This window comes from Aedes aegypti, chromosome 3, assembly GCF_002204515.2.
Source record: "Aedes aegypti strain LVP_AGWG chromosome 3, AaegL5.0 Primary Assembly, whole genome shotgun sequence".
Taxonomy (NCBI): Eukaryota; Metazoa; Arthropoda; class Insecta; order Diptera; family Culicidae; genus Aedes; species Aedes aegypti.
This window is the reverse complement of record NC_035109.1, coordinates 30,612,324-30,624,690: the sequence shown is the minus strand read 5'-3', so window position 1 is coordinate 30,624,690 and position 12,367 is coordinate 30,612,324. Positions and strand designations below refer to the sequence as shown.

Here is a 12,367-nt window from a genome sequence, read left to right as displayed (position 1 = left end):
TGTCTGGGATTCAACCAGTCACCTCCTAATCTTGATTGCAATACTCAAACAAACTACCAGACAAATTTTTATCCAATTTGGAGAAGATTAGGAGGTGCCTCAAGTGGAATTTGTGTTTTTGGCTATTTTTTATCTTCAAAAAATTCTAACGAGAATTTGGAAAAACGAAAATCAAAATAAATACCACTAGTTGAACGTATTTTTAGCACATTGATTTCTGTTTATTAAAGTACCTGTAAAACATACATTTCTCTACAGTTTTTGTTCTACGAAATTCTTAACCTGTAAAAAGTGGAAGGAAGGGGTAATGAGAACTTTCGAGCGATCACCATTCTACAGCCTACAAAGTGTTATCCCAGATAATCTTCCGTCATCTGTCACCAGTTAAAAACGAGTTCGTGGGAAGTTATCAAGCCGGCTTCGTCGACGGTCGATCGACAACGGACCAGATCTTTACTTTACGGCAAATCCTCCAAAAATGTCGTGAATACCAGGTCTCAACGTATCACCTTTTCATCGATTTCAAGGCGGCATAGATAGTATCGACCGCGTCGAGCTATGGTAAATCATGGACGAGAACAGCTTTCCCGGGAAGCTCACGAGACTGATTAGAACGACGATGGAAGGTGTGCAAAATTGTCTGTAGGTTCCAGGTAAATATTCCGGGCTACGACAAGGTGATAGACTTTCGTGCCTGTTTTTCAACATTGCGCTAGAAGGTGTTATGCGAAGAGTCGGGGTACGATGTTCTCGGCATCCAGTCATATATGGACATTAGACCTGTTCACTTTTGGAAAAAGTTATCCGACTCTCTGTGCCACATCAAGACATGACGTCTAAATCATGGATAACTGTGGTTTTCATAGAGTGTATTTGTGTTGGCAATACTATGAGATTTTAGGATATAGAGTGATACACTTTCAATTATTTCGAAGTGATATTCAATTCTCACATGAAAAGGATGTATGAACGATATGTTCGTAACACTCAGATCAAATATATAGTTGAATTGGATACAAAATATAATAAGATTTTTATCGAAATTTATATGGCAAACTGGAAAAATATATTGCTTTTTTCAAGATTTTTGACTAATTACGTTAAAAGCATAATGAAGAAGCGGTTAAAACACCCTAGTGTCTTCGTGATAGACTATTGTGTTAGCAAAAGGCTAGTGGTATTTTCGAATCATTTTCAATGATATTTCTGTGTTTCTGGAACACATTTCGGGGAAAAAGTCCAAAAAACCACAAAATCGATTTGATACACCTCTACCAAATTGGCTCATTTTTGGACAGATAACTTGTTTTGATAAATAAGTTCAGAATTTGATGTGGCAAGTGTACCTTAGAAAAAGTGAATAGGTCTAATGAACATCCCAAGTAACCACAAGCATTATATCATTGCATTAATTTGGTCGAAAGTCAACATTTTTTGCATTAATAATGTTATCATGCATTTATTCAATAACTGTCAAGCAATGATGCATTTGATTAACATTGTAAATGCTTTGTAGCATTATTTTAATATAGCATTATGCTAAGCGTTTAGAGTGAATATACAGTTATGCTGTCATACAAGATTACATAACCTCATTAAACGCACTCGAATCTGTGATAAATAAGTAAAACGATCAAGCACGTTCGCACTCGCTCATTACGTTTTGTGGGATATGGAAGAATAATGAAATGACTTTCTTTCATCTCGAACCCCCATTTCATGATCTAATATATCCATATTCAATCAGAATTGTTGTATTTTATCTATGAGATTCTTTTACTCATAATGAGCGAGCAGAAATGTCGATCAATTTCTCTCCCCTGAAATCTTTTTAATGCGCTAGGACTTTGTTTTGTGGGTTAAGTTCCGTTATTTCCTCTACGAGAAAGAATGGTGATCAAATTCTTTCTATTGATGTTTCATTCGGCGAGGAAAGGAAATCAATCGCCGAAGAGAATTCTTTCTATTCGCAATAACTGGGCGAATAGTAATGGAGTGCTTCGTGAAGCCCAAGCAGGACAGTTCGATTGATTTTGGTCGTCCGATTGATTTTGGTGACGGATTCGCGCGTGTTTTCGTCGCCGGAGATTTTTTTTTTTTTTTCTCCTGTTTTGGAGCGTTTTGCGGGGTACGTATTTGGGAAGGCCCAAGCAAGACGGTTTATTTTCGGGACGCCAAGAAGTTTTGCTGTCAGTGTCAGTTTTGTGTTCAGTCGAGAATGGATTACCAACTGGTGAGTTCGTTTCATGCTTATGATAACACATATTTTCTTGAAAGCGTAACTTTTATGTAATATTAAAACAAACTTTGTATGGTTCGTCACTATATGTGTCGGCATTATGCTTTTTTCTTATACAATTTGAATATACATATATTTTTCTCTTTTTGACATTAATGAAAATTATTTATTAAAAAAAATCTTTTGAATTGTTCGACATTGTGAATGTTGACGTTTTTCCTAAAACTTCTACCATATCGAGACAAAATGCACAGTAATACTCATATGTAATTTTCAAACAAACTATGTATGGTTCGTCACTACAAGTGTCGGCATTATTCCTGTTTCATATAAGTTAAAATATATACATGTAATTTTCAGTTTTCGTCATTAATAAAAACGTCTTTTGAATTGTTCGACATTATAGATGTTGACGTATTTTTCCAAAAACTTCTCGAGACAAAAATACAAAACTAGCTTTAAATACAAGTCGTATATTTCCCCCTTGTCCATGGATCGCATCACCGACCAGAGGTGACTCCCAGATCTTTTCCTCCCTCACTAATAAACACCTTTCCCGTGGTGATTGTGGAGATGCAGAGGTATTCTCGGTCTCTAGAAGCAACAATCATTACACCCTAACATTCCTTCCCCATCCCAACTGACTGTAAGGACTTGGCCGGCGCCGTTATTGATCAATAATATTAGATCTGCTAAAATTGCACTTCGAGAGTAAGCGGAAACTCCCATCCCTTATTCATTTGGATCGTAGTGCAATTCTTACCAGTTCCGATCAATCACGGAGTAGCAACCATTGACATGTACAGTCAGTCTATGCTATGCTATGCTATGCTATGCTATGCTACTTATAGGTATTCTACTAAACAGCTCGAAGTTTATTACCATGTTATATAATATTTTTGTGAAAGATGAGATTTACATGGAAGATTATAGTTCAAGGAATATATTGAGTGCATTGAAGGTAACTCTTGTTCCGTAGATAAATTTTAACAAGGACGATAAGTTAGTGCTGCCGAAAATACCCTCAGGGTGCCGAAGCCATCATTAACCCTATAAAAAATCGAGTTACAATCAATTCATGCACATTCAAAAGTAACTTCACGAGAGCACCGTTTATTCTAATTGAATACTAATTGTGTATACGTTATAATACACGGGTAGAAATCAGAATCCAAAATCATGATTATGCACCCGGATGTCATGATTCCCGTGTGTTTTCATCTTATGAAAATACACCATGATTTGGGCTCACGATATCATGAGTCAGATTGTCGTAATGTGACACAAGTTACAGCTGAGTGCTCGAAATCGTGCATCGAATGCTCGAAAATCATGATTCGCGCATCCATATCGGATCTGTTTATATTTCTGTCAGTCAACCCGATAAAATTAAAACAAAAAAAACAAAATATTGAAGAGCAAGATTCGAACCAAGAACCTTCTAATTGAGGGCCACGTACTTTACCAGAGCACCAATCTATCGTGATGAATGATGGGTGACCGATGCGAATGACTTGAAGCAAAGTGTACCGCTTTGTGTTGTCGCTCTGGATGTTGCGTTTATGAAGAATCATGATTATGGCTCCAGGAACCATCCCAGTAAACCACCATCGTATATGATGGGATATAAGAGTACATATGTGGAGGCGATATACGTACATCTTGCACGCAGCGTTATGGCGCATGTACGTATATCGCCTCCACATTTGTACTCTTATGCGCTATCGTATACGAGTTTGTGTTTACTGGGATGATTTGTCGTCCTGATATCATGGCCTAACCAATTTATGATTTTCATGACTTGTAAATCATGGTGTGGGAATCAGATTTTTATCCGTGTAGGAATGAGACTATTTTTACTGTTTTCAATAAAACTTGAAATTAAACGCGTTGAAAACTGTGGCCCTTTTTAAATGTTTCTCCAGAAAGATCGAAGGTACACAGCAAATGAAAAATGGCGATTTTCATCAAGCCTGCCTTGATTGTCGTTGGCAAACTGAAGTTATCTTGCAGTTTGGAAAAAAAAATGTATCAAATTTCGTGTGTAGGGAGGCACAGCCCTCCCAGGTGATATCGATAAACTTTATCTTGCCATCAAGTAGGCTGTTGGAATTCCGAACATATTTTTTTTATTCCTTATGTTTATTTGAAAGGCACTCTGTGCTCATGGCCGCCACTGTGCCGGAATCATATTTCTTCTTTATCGATACAGATTCAATTTTTGAATATTCTATATTTACATCACTCTCTTCTACTCTTTTACTCTCACACTTAGCAGGTGAGAGAGTGCTCTGCTGTTGGTCCAATCAATTTCCATATAATCCATAGCCCATTGCTCTTGCGGTGGTTCATTTTGCCGTGTTCTTGAGTCGTTTGAGGCTAGCCGCCTTTGAAGAGGGTCAGTTTGTCTCAGTCACCATCTGATACTGACGGAGGATGGATGTGCTCCCCAAAGCACGGCCCTCTGTGCGGCGTCTTCTGGACGGGTTTTTTTGTGGAGGAGCTGGAAATCGAACCCATGACCTTCCGCTTATAAAGCGAAATGCGTAACCTCACGGCTACGGATCCCTCATTCCATACATAATGACATATTTTTTTTTCCCGGTTTTCCAATTATTCGGAAAACATTCTCAAACTTTTTTTTACACACGAACACGTCTGAACACTGCAAGAATCTAACTATGGAAGAATAAGGCAATTCCGTTGACTCGTTCTCAACCCATTTCGTGACATACAAACACCATTCAAATTTTATTTTTACAAAATAGATAGATATAGAATATTAGTTCAAATGAACGATCGTTAGTGAAAAGTGTAGATATTCTCAATTAAACATTTTCACGAGGCACACGATAAATAAAGCTCTTGGTCTTGTTATTTGTGTTGGTACCGTCAATACCGAAATTTCCGAAGCCCCGAATTCCAAATATGAACAATTTTACCTTATTCGCAGATAGCTTTTAAAATAGGATCTCTTTTTAACCCAAATCGTTAAATTATGCAAAAAAAATGCGATACAAATCTTACGATCAATTTGAATATATCACCAGTTAATTACATTCATACGTTTCGGTCACAGCTATCTACTCACATGCCGTTGATTATTAATTAAGGTGACATGTTAATGGTTATTAATGCATATTAAGCATGGGTCGTGCTAAATTAGCAAGTTTAATGGGCAGTTCCAATCGTTTTTTTTTAAATCAACTATCGATTTATAATGGCATACTGCAACGATAAAACAAAATTTTGCGTCAATATATTCCTAACTTAATTCAAGAACAACAAGGGTTACATCTAATGCAGATTGTACCAAACCATCTTGATCAGTCAGCTACAACCCGTTTCCACACGTGCCATAGTCAGAAGTTCTGCACCTACTTCGTTTGCATCGGTAAGGTGATACCAAAGCCAGCAAGCGAAACAAGCAATTCGCTGCACCACACCGCCGGTCTCAACATGCGCGTTGGCACAGGTGCGAAACGAATGTATAAATATTTTGTGTGTTTTGTTGTGGTTACTCGTTCGTTCTGTATTGCACATGACTGCACAATTTACGCATCGCGATGGGTGGATGTAAATTAAAGCGGATTAAACGGTTGATAGCGTTGAAGAACTGAAGTATGCATTGATAATTGACCGACGTGATGTTTTACAAATCGACCACAATTTAGCATTTATGATTATTTGTGTTAAGGCTCAAGACTCCATCATTCAATCATCGGCAATCATCAAGAATGAAAAAGCAGTTTTTTCGTTTAAACTTCTAAAAAAATCCCTTAAAAATCTATCATTACATTACATATCGTAAGTTCAAAGCGATGATAGATTTTCATGAAGATTGCTTCAATTTTGAGCAAAAAAACTGGTTTTGAAAAGTTGTAAAACGATGATGGTTATTTTCCTCTTAAACGTCTGTGTTCTGCTTCAATCATTCATCAGCCGAGAGTGATACAGTTTCTATTCAAATTAGTTGAATTTCCAATAGTTAACTTCAATCAATGGCTCGTGGACACAATATGAATGTGGTATATCGATTTAATACACTGACTTAACTTATTAATATGCAGCTCCATGCGCGCGTCAAACGTTTGATTATAAATTCATTCAGATTCGTGATCCACACCCCCCGATGCGTGTATCTTTAATCATAAGCTGATATCAGTTTTTTTTTTCATTCATCGAATATTTCTAAAAATAGAAGTTCGATTTTAATTTCTGCTAAGCATTTTTTTTTTTCGCCATCTAATATTATCACAATACTTGACCCCACCGATACCAAAAACAATATTTTTTATCTAATTTACGCGATCGTACATATTATACAACATGACTTGGCCAAAAATTTACAATTGAATTGATTGGCTCCATCGTCCAGGAGTAGTAGGTTGTGTACCTGACCCGTCCCGACCGTGCCCCTTAATGTGATGATTTGCAAAATATTTGCTATCGAAGAAAGCCATGACATGTGACCGCATGGTTGGGCTTCGAGTGAATGCAGGCGAAGTGGTGGTAAAATGAACACGTTCGCTGATTACAGAGAAAAATCTAACTCTGAAGATTTTTAATCATGCAGGCATTCTAGAGCGTAAATTAAACTGTTGATAAAGAGAACCAAAAATTTTAATTTGAGCGTTGCAATTCCACACTAGTTGCTTATCTTTCGACAAAATTGCTTTCATTATATGTACTGATAGCATGAGTTGTATAAATGCTACGAAATCCATTAATTTTCATTATAAAACACACCATTTGTTATTTTTGTTGAGAAGTTTGTTGTATAATTTACATAATCGAGGATTCGTTATTAAATCTGTCTGGGTTCCAGCTGATTGTTAAATAATTGGTAACGAGCAAGCCGATTGTCAAGCTTAGATTGTTTAGCTTAGCAAACTGTTTTGCTAACTCGTGGTATTATTTTCAATCGTGATATTTTTTATTCAGAATATTTTTCAAAATTGAATAGACTTACAATGAATGGCGGCAAATTTATTGGAATTCTAGTGATAAAGGTCGTTGGTGTCGTTCCATTTGTCCAAATGTGAATACAAATTTCTGGTTCAAGTATTTATCTGTCGGTAGAAATTTTATTTGCCTTTTTTCTAGGCCTATTTTTAATCATAATATTTGCAATAGTTATTTATATCGCATTTATATGTGGCTGTGACGAGTCTTATCAAGATATTGATCACATAATTTTTCATTGAAAGAATTATGTTTTGCCTAGAAAAAAATTCTTGATAATTGTCAAACATTAGGTCACTCTGTACCTTCATCCATTCGATGAAATTTGTTATGTTGTATGATACTGCCTATTTTAATTATCTCTTTAGAGTTCAAGAAACCTAGCTTATCGTTTGTCCGTTGACCACCACAGCTTATTGATGTTCTCACTTCAAAATCTTGGCTCTGTTATGGATTATTTCCGGTTGAGCCTTTACTTTATAAGTAGTCTAGTCTTATTTTAGCCAGTGTTCGTTCGGAGAAGGCAAATCCTTCTTAAGAAAGTGGTACGGGTTTTACTGCAGTTCATGTCGTCCAACGTCAGTGAATTTGAATCCGGTAATTTTACTTTTTAGCAACTGTGAAAATAAGGAAATTACCGGTTCTTCTGTGCGATGTTCACAAATAGTTTTCACTTACAACTCCTTATCGCTAAACAAAAATTCTTGATCCCTCGAGTTATTTAGTTATCTCAAATTCTTTTGGGAAATGGGAATCATAATTATTTAGTGACACACAATAAAAAATATAATAATCTTCGAAAAATAATATCGCACTAGCAAAATGATGCAGAAGGTGACATTTTTTGTCCGTTGCTCTTGTTGTTCTTGAAATCAATTTGCAACCTTAATAGGTTGTAACAAAGTGATCATTATAATTCATTACAATGCATGTAATAAATATATGCATTGAGGCAAAAATAATGCATCTATCTGGTTTCTGCACATAAAATATAATGGAGATTTGATATTAAATTATTAACAGTTGAAACAAAGTATCGAAAAAGAGTTTGGAAACATCGATTTTTTTCCATAATTTTGATATTTCAAACCTCCTAACTACCCATAAAAGCATAACCATCCCATTTTGATTTTTATTCTCATCCCATTTATCATCGTATCAAATTTATACAACTTATTTGAAAAAAAAAGTGAAATGTTCTGACAACTTGTCTAGTTGTAAGTAGAAAAACAAGAGCATATCAAGTCATATACGATTTTTCAACCCCATAGTAGCTGTAAAACGTGAAGTATGTTCATGTTTTTGCTAATGTTTTGGATTGAGTAATCTGTGATGTAGTGATCAATGGCTATGGTGTGCAGAAAATCACTAGGAAATTACAAACATTTGTATGAGAAGGCAAACTTTGATAAAATTTTTCTCATTGTCTTCTTTCCCATATGGGCTGTTTTAAGAGTCGTCAGTGATTCCACCAGGTATTAATACAGGTATTTCTCTAAGAACTTTCCTAAAAAAATCGATTAATTTCTTTGAAAATTTAAGTAAAATCCTTCCAAAAATTTTAGACGAAACATATCTTAACTCCTTTAAATACTGGCTTATAATGTCGGGTATTTTATGGATATAAAAGTTCTATCCCCAGGCGGTGACAGACCTGGTGTAGTGGTCAGTACACACGTTTTTCACGCCGAGGACCTGGGATCGAATCCCATCCCCGAGTTACTTCCCTAACGAAGTTATAGTGACGACTTCCTTCGTTAGGAAAGTAAAGCCGGAGATGAACATGCTCAGGCCTAAAAATCTCGTCGATAAAGATAGAAAAGAAAAATCTTATTTCCGTATTCACAAAACAAGGAAATTTCGAAAACCATAGGGCCCTCGTCATGTTTTGACAGCATTAAGGTGGTCGGCATAAATAATTAGGCTGAGGACCACTAGTATGAATAAACATAATTTTTAAATACACCCATTGAAAGAAATATTTCTGGCAACGCGACCAAAATTTTTGTTGCTGGCACTTGTTTTGCTAGATGATCATTTCACCACTATCAACTGTTTATTAAAATGAACATATTCAACTGTCTTTGTTCATCTTCGGTAAGTAGGCCTTGACCGGGTTACAGGTCTTTTTTTCTGCGCTTGTCATTTTTTTTTTCGTTTCAGGTGAATTTCTACCCCGAAGTATTGTCCTTTGAAGGTGATTGCTTTTGCGTGTTGGTTGCTGATTAGAATTGCGTAAACAGAGGAATAAGTGTGCTGCAAAACTTCAAATCGCAAGACTCCTGGTTATTGTTGGTGATACAAGCCGTTTGTCGTTTTTGAGTGCTGTTGCTGGTGTCACTGAAGTTTATTGGCGTTTGTTAAGTATTTGTTTTCATTTTTAGTTAGATTAGTGTTTCATTTTATTATTTTTTCGGTGTTTGCTTAGTTGAATTTCGTCCCCGTCATTTTTCCATTATGGAAACTGACGGGGATATAGTTTCTGTAGTAGATAAAGATTCTGACAAATCTTCATCTACGGTTAAACCCATTTGCATTAAAACCTATCCTTCTACATATCTTGGTCCTTTTGTTGTGTTTTTCCGTAAAAAAGAAAAACCTATTAACGTTCTTTTAATTTCGTCAGAAGTTTATAAATTATATAAATCTGTCAAAGAAATCAAAAAGATTTCTCTTGACAAATTGCGGGTCGTTTTTGGATCTCGTGAGGACGCTAATGCGTTATTAGAGTCCAAATTGTTTTATAATTCATATCGAGTCTATGCTCCATGCGACTCATGTGAAATAAATGGTATAATTTATGACGAGTCATTAGATTGTGAGGATGTTTTAAATTATGGCTCTGGTGTATTCAAAAATATTTCCCCTGTAAAAATTTTAGAATGTGTTCGGTTATCTAAATTACTTTTTTCCGATAAAGGTTCCTCATATACTCATTCGAATTGTATAAAATTAACATTTTCAGGATCTGTCCTTTCTGATTATGTGGACATTGATAATGTTAAATTTCGCGTTAGGCTCTTTTACCCAAAAATCATGCATTGTGATCGTTGCCTTCTTTTTGGCCATACATCACATTTTTGCTCCAATAAACCAAAATGTTTAAAATGTGGTGGGGTACATTCTCCATTTGAATGTAAAAAACAATCTGATAGTTGCATTTATTGTGGCAAAAAGCATGAATTTTTGAAAGAATGTTCGGTTTATATAGCACATCAGAAACAATTCAATCTAAAAATAAAAAATAAAAATAAATCATCTTATTCGGAAGTTATTAAAACTTCTGATGTGTTTACAACTAAAAATATGTTTGAACCTTTATCTCAAAACAATGACCTTAATTTGAATGAGGAACCTAATAATTTTGTATATAAACCACCTATTAAAAGAAAAAGAATAAATAAATCAAATAACCATAACCATAATTTAAATCCACAACCTTCAACTTTTTATGATCAGAATTTTCCTCCAATCAAATGTTCAAGCTCAACTCAAAATATTCCTGGTTTTCAGAAAACTACTCCTGGTTTTTCTGGTAATCATAATGACTTTAACAAGAACAATAATAAATCTCATAATTATGAGCATGATGGTGATGAGGGTAGTATTTTGAATATTTTGGAAGATATTGTGAATTTTTTGGGATTGAATGATTTTTGGAAAAACATCATTGAAAATTTTTTACCCTTTTTAGCAAAAAATCTTGAAAAATTGAATTCATTTGGACCCCTCATTAGTTCCTTGTTTTGTTCCTAATGGCTTCATTCAAAAATAGTAACTTGAATATTTTACAATGGAATTGTCGTAGTGTCATTCCAAAAATTGATAGACTTAAAGCTTTAATAGCAAATTTTGATATTGATATATTTTGTTTAAATGAAACATGGTTGATTGATACTAAATTTTTTCGAATTCCTTCATTCAATATAATTCGTAAAGATCGTAACATAGCTTATGGGGGTGTTATGATCGGGATTCGTGAAAACATTGAATTTAAATTTTTGAATTTTATTGTTGATTCGCCAATTGAATATGTGGCTATTTTAGTCAAACATAAAGGTTTGGAATTTTCAATTGTATGTTTGTATATTCCTCCCCAAGCAAAATTTAGCTTACAAAACCTCAGAACAATATTGAATAATGTTCCTTCACCATTTTATGTACTTGGTGACCTAAATGCTCATAATTTAGCTTGGGGTAGTGACATAACTGATGGTAGAGGTGAACTAGTTATGAATCTAATTGATGAATTAAATTTAAATATTCTGAATGATGGATCTTTCACTAGAGTTGCGGTCCCTCCTGCTAATCATTCTTGTATAGATTTGTCGCTTTGTTCAAATAATTTGTCCATAAGATCTTCTTGGTCCATCATTAATGATCCAAATGGTAGTGATCATTTACCTATTAAAATATCAATTCATGATTCTTCGCGTGATCAGTTTCAGCATGAACCTTTTGTTCATGATTTCACTAAAAATGTTGATTGGAATAAATTTTCAGACCTAGTTTCTTCAGCTCTTATCAATTTTGATAATTCGCTTCCACCTCTTCAAAATTATAACAGTTTTTCAAAAATCTTAATTCAATGTTTACATAAATCTCAGAGCAAAAAAATATTTTTAGGTCCTTCTAAAAAAAGACCTCCTTGTTTTTGGTGGGATCATGATTGTACTTTAGCACTTAAAAATAAATCAAATGCATTCAAAAAATTTCGAAAATCTGGATCTAGGGATCACTATATTTTCTATTGTAAAACTGAAGCTCAGTTTACTCGAGTTATAAAATTTAAAAAAAGAAATTATTGGAAAACTTTTATTGAAAATCTTGATTCTGAAACATCATTAACTAAATTATGGGCAGTTGCTCGAAATTTAAGGAATTATAATATTCCTTCTACATCTATTTTGGAATATTCAGAAGATTGGATTGATCAATTTGCTTCTAAAATTTGTCCAGGTTTCGTTCCTACCCCCATCACATTCAAAAAACATCAATGTTACAATTATTATCCTGATCTCTGCAATAAATTTTCAATTGGTGAGATGGAATTGGCATTAACTATTACTAACAACACTGCTCCTGGCATTGATAACATTAAATTTATTGTTTTAAAAAATTTACCGATTGATGGTAAATTACATTTACTTTCTTTATATAATT

At 34.6% G+C, this 12,367-nt stretch overlaps 1 protein-coding gene across 5 annotated transcripts in view; it reads right to left on the bottom strand.

The window, feature by feature from the left end:
• LOC5577434 (open rectifier potassium channel protein 1) overlaps positions 1 to 12,367 on the bottom strand; it is a 132,226-nt gene that overhangs the window by 15,865 nt on the left and 103,994 nt on the right. The gene's annotated exons all lie outside the window — the stretch shown is intronic.